We start from the raw sequence: 8,116 nt of genomic DNA on the forward strand, positions 1-8,116 counted from the left end.
TGTCTTTTAATACCCAATGCCATTTAACTGTCGCTGGTGAGACTAATTGATGAGCCTATATCGCTATTCATTATCTCAAAAGGTAAAACTTGACTTGTCACTCCAACTGCTGCAAAAAGCTACTGGTTAGTATAAAAACTGTCAAATATTCAGATTAGTTCAATAATAAATGAACAGGCCTCTTTACATGTTGACATTTCACCGTCCTGATTGAAAGACAAGGAATAGAGTGGGCACACTGCTCGTGTTACAAGCTAAAGGGACACGAGATCGGCATGCACAGCTCTGTTTCTTAATGCTTGGCCCTGGAGAAGATCGGAGGAATCCTGCAGACCTTCTCTTTTTCTCGCTGGAGAGTTTCAGTCGAGCTGCAAAAAGTCCATTCCATACGTGTCAGGCGGTGTTGTGTTTCTGGGGCATTCCCTCTTAATTTCCTCCTCCTCTTTTTCCAACACCATGGCACTAATCCTGTGTAGGATATCTCTGCCACCCACCACTACCCACTCCTCAGCATGAAGAACACCTTGTCAATGGCTGGGATCCAAGGAGGCATTTGGTCCTGTAGTTAGAAAGCTGTATTTTCTTTTTATTCCCTTCAAGATTATTTTTTCTTATACTTTTTGTCTGCATTTCTCAACTCATTGGCTGTACTGACCTTTGGCAGCCATGTTTATTATCACATTTCTTGGTGTCTTAAGATCTTCATAGGGTCACAACTTCAAATGTCTTGACAATAATTACATGGCAATACCTCACATGAACATAATTAAGGATGAATCCCAGCAACTTGGGTTGTCCCAGTGACGTTTCCAGTGTCACCTTAAGGTTAGTATCTCCACGACAACATCATGCTTTGAGCTGCCTTCGTCAAGCCACGGGGTTATTGGTTATAAGAGACAAGTCTTGATATTAACAGGATAGACAGCAATTATATTTAGTTTATTCAGCCTAGTTTTTACAAGTATTCATCCTACTGAAAGAATGGAAACCCTTGGCCTTTAGGTAGCTACTTAGCAATTGACTGGCTTCTAGCCATACGCTATGAAAGATGGTTGTTTCATTAGAGCATTCCTGCTATTTCAAACCGTTTTGATGTCATACACGAGAGACGGAAGGATGAGAAATCATTGGATACTGCATGCTAACATCATAAGTTAGCATACTTTCAATCACATGGTAAAGTATACCGTGCAGAACTGGACATCCTATGCAGGATGTCCAGTTGAGGCTCCTAGTGTAGCCTCAGTGCTCCATCGTTAGCATGTATGTGAGCGTTTAGGATCCATGGGGTGTTTTGATCTCAAAAACTGACCGGCTGCTGAGATGTCTGTGGCATTTCCTCCTAGTCTGTTCTGTCCTGCTTGAGGAACCTAAAACGGCTTACATCAAAAGTTGACTCCATACTTTTAGAGACACTAAGTAGAGATCTTGATGCACAATTTTTACATCAACAACTACATTGTTATTAAAACCTTGCCACTTGAACCGCTGCTTTCAACGCTATTCTTCTCATAACATAACATAGCATAGCATAACATACACCCTCCACCCCCACGTGCACATATAAATGTAAGAATATTTATCTATTTATGGCCTTTTAAAATTTTTGTTATCTCTATTTTTTTTTTATCTTGGTAATTTTAAAACTTATATTACCTTAGGCCAAGTCAGTTGTTTAATCTCGTCAAACAAATGTTATTGTAATGGGGTTCTAAATGGGAATCAACCAATCAACCTACTGGATATTGAATTCCTGGATAGAATTGAACAGGGATACTGTAAACCAATACAAAGCAATAGTTAGCAAGTTTTCGACCAGTGTTGCATGAACAAGTGTCATCTGCAATTTAACTTTGCAGATGCACCATCCTGAGAATATGAACGTACTTGAAGTTGGAAGATTGTTGCAGTGCATCCATCCCACAAAGCACTTTGTTGTGTAAACAGGACCTGGCTGTGCAGTTGGTACTCTGATCTACCCTTGATCTGCCCCATTGCATTATGAAGTGGGGCTAAGGGCAGGAAGGCTAAACAGGGCCTATTGTTTGGTAGGATGAAGGAGTCATTGGGGTGAGAAGGTTTGGGTTACTGGAAGGAGGTCCACCATTGTGAATGGAAAGAAGGGAGAGGAGGGCAGGGCAGAGCCAACTGCTGGGCATAAGGGGTTGAATTAAAGTGGCCCGCACCAAGGATTAGGTGACTGCTAAACAGAGCTCAGTGGGTATCCAGTCCAGGACCTTTTTATGTGAAGGTCAGGCTTGATGGATTCTCCAAAAACTTGTGATGCTAGATACTTTGACCTGTTCCCACACAATGTCCTCCTGATGATAGAAAACTTTGATCTACCCTATGTCTCATAACCAACTTTAAGCAAGGAAAAAAATGTGTGTTATGCATGTTGGGGATCCTTAGTTGAATTTCTAACCTGGTACTGGGGAACTCTCCAAGAGATTTGATAAGAGCTGCCAAGTGCTTGTCCGCCAACAAACACTGAAAGGAATAGATTAACAGCCCTTAAGTTTGAACAATGACCAGTCATTCTCAGAGAGGCATGATTGTTGAGTGTGCTGTTGATGGAAAACTTGAAAATATATGCTGACATGAGTAAAAATAGTTCTTCAGATCCACCCAGCTTCTTTTAAGTAGTTTCAACCAGTGACATTTAGCCTCTCACCATCTGTAAGCACTAGTGTTACCAAAAGGATGCATGGATGCAAGGATGATGTTACAACAGCTTCAGTGTCCAACATTTAAGAAAGTTTCTGTATCATTAGGAAATCTGAAGGTAAGGGTGAAATATGCTTTGATTTTATATAATACAAATGGTTTAAACTGTTTTAATGATGTTAGTGTGTACATGCACTGTAAAGGTACTTTCATTTCCCTATTTCTTTTAATTGGACTGGTTAGAAACAGTTTTAATCCCTAAGTGAAATAAATTGATACGGCTCCAGTCGTAGAGACCTGGAGGCAAGTTAACAAAAACTGGTTGCTAATGAAAAATATGTATTATTTAACACAGAATACCCACTTGCAACTGCTTTGGTGGCTTTCATATTGTTGCAGTTGACCATAGTTGGCATATAACATGCCAACTTGTCTGCAAACACTCGCCATCTACTCTCCAAGTGGTGGGGGTCAGGGTCGGGGTTTTTCAAAAGTTGGCTGCACTTTTACTTTGTCTTCATCTCTGACTTCACCACCACTCAGAGAGATTTTACGAAGAAGTTGGTGGTCTTACTATAGCTTCCAAGTTATTCACAGGCTTCACAGTGTAAAACTGTGAATACAGGTTTTTTGTATTAAGCATGCCTCAGTGTTCCAGTACATTCTCATTTTAATCATTTCTCTGTCTTTAGATTAACTTGCTTGCTCTCTCCCCTCTTGCTTAGTGCTGTTGTCTCTATCTATTGTATCTATCAAATCATTAACTCTCTGCACTCCATCAGCACTAACCTCAATGTTTAACTGCTTCTGCAGCTTTGATTTATTATGTATTAGTTGAGTTGGGTTCAACCTGCAGTTTTGTTGTGCTTTGTTTTTTTATTTGATTTGATTTGAGTCAAGTCGTTCAGTTTAAATTTATGGCTTGGGTTAAGGTGTTGTTCATCTTTTGGTTGTTTTTTCCAGTCTTCACCTCTGTAATTTGTGCTCTGTTTAATGAATGCAATTATTTTTTGAGTACTTAAACTTTCTTTGAAAAGCAGGGGGTTTGCTCATGTTGGCATCTTTATGGTACAGGTTCCTCTAACTTTTTTGAGGACATCCGGGTCCAGGGTCTTAAATCAGGACCTGTCACACACCAGCAAAAAACTCATAGATCATGTGTAATATAAAAAAAATGACCCATTCTGTCAAATTGCATTTAGAAAATCTAAACAATTTAAACTGTATACTGGTCTCAGACCTATGGAAGCCTGTTTCCGCCACTAAAAAAAAAAAAAAAAAAAAAAAAAAAAGATACATATCTTGAAATTTCAAGTAATTTTCTCCAAATTTCGACTTATTTTCTCGAAATTTTGACTTATTAACTCAAAATTTTGAGAGAAGTAACTTGAAATTTCGAGTCAGCGCTGCCAATCAGTAATCTACGTGAATGAAGTCATTTCCTTGTTACCCGGAAGCTGAAGCCCTCAGGTACAAATGCTACAGCTAAGCTACCGGTATTACATCCAGTCATGAATGCACAGATTGCTGAGTATTTTCAGCGTGGCTTCAAAAATGATGAAATCCTTGTGTTATTAGCTGAATCACATGGCGTTACCATCAGCAAACGTACTCGCGAAAGCGCCAATTTGTTGCGATCCGGTTTTGAGTGTGCGTTACTCTGCGCCATATGCTTCCGGGTAACAAGAAAGTGACCTCATTCACGTAGATTACTGATTGGCAGAGCTATTAACTCGAAATTTTGAGAAAAGTAACTCGAAATTTGGAGTAATGTTTCTCCAAATTTCGAGTTAATAGGTCGAAATTTCAATAAAATTACTCAAAATTTCGAGTTATGGATACTTGTTTTTTTTTTGGTTTTTTTAGTGGTGGAAACGGGCTTCCAGACAGACCTGTATGCTTGCAGTTGGCCCAAATATAACATCCTAATGTGCTCTATGACACACTTGGCCCCTTTAACAAGCATAATTACATTGAGGCCGTGTGACACGACCACCCTCGTATACAAAGGAAAAAGAAGCCTTATCTGTAGGAAAAGCAAGAGTGCAATCACAAGAAATCGGGCCATCTAGGTCTTTCCAACTTCTCCATCTACAACATTTCCCAAAACACAAACCCTTGGTCAGGAAGCTCCCTCAGCCCACTAGGTCACCTGTAACTGCCGACTTTTTTTTGTCCCTCTTTGTATGACATTCTCTTTCACAGCTTGCTTAAGAGTATGTGACCATTTACACAACAAGACGTGGGAGGTATAAAAGAAGGCTCCGCAGAGAGTCTCAGTGCTGCTTAATGGGAGCCCGGGGCCTGCCCTCAGTCCTGGAGCCTTTCACACATCTTGCTCCCTGCCTCTCCAATTACTTCCACTGTCCTCCGGCAACAAAGACCCAACTGACTGCCCTCTCCTTCCCAGACCCTATCAGCGTGGATCCACCTGAGATTTCCCCTCAGTATCTCTCCAGCATCTATGGAAATGAAGTGTCTTGTATAACCCTGTAAATGAGGCTGTACCTAATTAAAAAAGGGGGCTACACAGAGTACCCAAAGTGACTGATGTTAATTCTGTAATTCTAGCTACCGCCGAGCTAAAGAGCTAGGTCTCAGACTGTGTGTGTGCTTCTGGTTTTGGTCCATAAACGCCCCCAGAGTGAGACTGTACTCCTTTGGTGAGTCTGTGTGCTTGGGTGCTCTGAGCTTTAACTGTACTGAGTGAACTCTGGTAAGGCTCTAACCACAACCAAGTCCTGATCCAAAGACGACCTTCTTTTACACTTTCGGCACAAAAAAAGTGAAAACGAGAGAAACATTTTTAACTGCTGCTTCAGGTGGTGAAGGACACATTATCATTCAACCTCCCCCTCCAAAAAACCGCCCATAAAAGCGACAGTGTTTCCCACCAAATCGTCCACCACAGACACATTTTATCATCAATTGGCACTTTGCTGCTGTTGATGACCGATCCTGCCCAAAGAGGCTTGCATTCATCCCATGAGAGCCTCTCTTTGTACACAACATTCCTCTTCTGTGGTATTTAAAACATGTCTCCAGACAGTAATTCTCTTTTGTTTTTCCACCTCTGACTTCCCCTCTCACCTTCTTGCTCTTCTTACTCTGTTTCCAGTTTCTCTCTCTCTCTCTCGGATTCCTCCGCTGTCCCTCCTCTCAAGTCCCCTCTCCTCTGCACCCACCCCCCATCCCCAAACACTGATCTCAGATTAAGGTGAACACTATCCCAGGTAAAGTTTGCACCTGCTTCTTTAGGAAAAGCTCCTTCCACTGATTCTCACTGATTCCCAGTTAAGGCGAGAACAAAAAAACTCTAGATCGCTGTTGATTCTGCCGGTAATTCCTGCGGAGCTGGACGTGGACAAGAAGCGCTCTTCCATCAGGACATCCAGCTGCTCTTCATCACTTCGACTGCCTCTCTTTACTCCCTCCATCACTCCCTGGATGGGATACTGCTCTGTGGAGATTGCCACTAGACTAGTAAGGTGCTAGATGTTCATCTCCTGAAGGCAGGTGAGTCCATCATTTTTGTCCTTCACTCTATTTCAGTATTTTCTGAATTTATAACCTGACTGTGGTGTAACAACAAAGCTGTACTGTTTTAAATCAGCAAGTTTTCATGCTGCAAATACAGACTATACCTGTATCTCACAGGAGTTATTTGGGGGGTGGGTTTAAAAAAATAATACTTTCCATCGAAAATTGTTGGGATCATTTGTTTTCTGCTGGTGTTGATTCCAGTATTGGATTCATGTTAAAGGGTTGCAAACTTCATGAGTTAAAATGCCTGTTTTTCCCTTTATTTCCCCCCCTAAAAAACCTTAGACTAAACTCTCAAATGTAATTCATGCTTTTGACATTACTTTATTTTCCACTTTTGGAACTGAGCACAAAAAAAGCCCCCAAAAAACTGTGAGTTACATTTTGATCACTGTTTGATCTTGACAATCATATCTATCTAAAAATCTTTATATTAATCCTCATTGAGTGAATTAACTTCTAATGTTTCTTCTCTGATACAACATGAGCGGTCTCTTTTTGAGTGTGACCCCAGAGATAAAGAGATAAACACCCTTTAGTGTCGTGTTCGGGCTTTATCTTAATTGCCACCTTAAAAGCCACTAAAAGGACTTAATGCCAGTCAGATAACATGGTGAGTCACAAGAGTGAAAAGAGCAATTGTGGTTAATCTTTCTGTTAACAATGTATGATGAGAGGCTGCTGACATTACAGCAGACCTCTCTCAGCAGTGCTCACTAACCTTGGCACACCTGAACGCGATTTAATGTCCGCCTGAGCAGAATTCACACATTAGAGAGATTTGGGAGACGTCTCGAATTGGCCTTGCATTCTTTGTGTATCGGTTACGTGCAGAAGGTGCTGGGGGGGGTTCACATAAAGATTCCCAGATCATACTAAGGTCTATTTATTGCATTAAAAATGAAAAAATGAGAAAAAAAAATGAAACAGTTTCCTTAAATCTTTGGTCGATAGCGCAGAGAGGCTCCAGATTTACGTTCGTGCCACGTTGGTCGACGAGCTTTTCATAACTTTCATTCATTCACGTATAATGAAATGAAACCATATATTTATTTTAAATTATATGGTTTATAAATATTTGTATAAATGCTTCAATAAATGCGCCTATATATGTCAAAACTGCTAGCCTGCAGCTACAGTGAACACTGTTTTACAAACTGAACTACCCAATGAAATATGCAAACTTTTAAACGATTTACTAGTGCCCAAACCAAGTTACTTGGAGTGGTATGAACCTCTTAAAACAACGTTTATCCATGAAATCATTAAAATCCTATGTTTAAATTGAAACAGACACATCATTGTTATTAGTAAATTACCAAAGGGCTTACAGGGATTAGATTGTTCTTTAGATTGTTCTTTGCTCTTTTCTCTTGTAGCTTGCAGGCAGCTAATTGGTAAAAGGTTTTTAATAAAGCATGAAAGCTGTGCAGTTGTACCGAACGCTGGCTGGGAAAACCAAAGTCTATTAAAGCCTGTGATATCTAGAGGGAACCAGTTTTAGCTGTAACACTAACTAATTGATTGCTGAATATACAGTCAGTTCTTTTTGGAGTTTCATTCTAGTTTATTTAACAATTAAGATTAAATGCTATACGATGACTGTAGACTCTGCCAATTTGGCTGTACATCTGATTTTGCCAACAGGAAACTTGCCAAGCCAGGCCCCTAAGGGCTACTCCAAGGACCTTAGCAATTCAAACCTGCTCACTTAAAGCCATTAGTGCCCCAGTGTTTATGCTCCTCTCCCTTCAGCCAACAAGGCATGGATAGGTCCCAAACAGAAGTGGTAATGAGGTCCTAAGCAGCCTCGCGGCATCAGACAGAGAGACTCTGGAGCAGAGCCGGCCGGTCCTGTCAGCTGCCGGGAACTCAGGCACAGAGAGGCCTGTGGTCCACTGTTGAG

The sequence above is a fragment of the Oreochromis aureus genome, linkage group 10 (genome assembly GCF_013358895.1).
Source record: "Oreochromis aureus strain Israel breed Guangdong linkage group 10, ZZ_aureus, whole genome shotgun sequence".
In the NCBI taxonomy this organism is placed as follows: domain Eukaryota; kingdom Metazoa; phylum Chordata; class Actinopteri; order Cichliformes; family Cichlidae; genus Oreochromis; species Oreochromis aureus.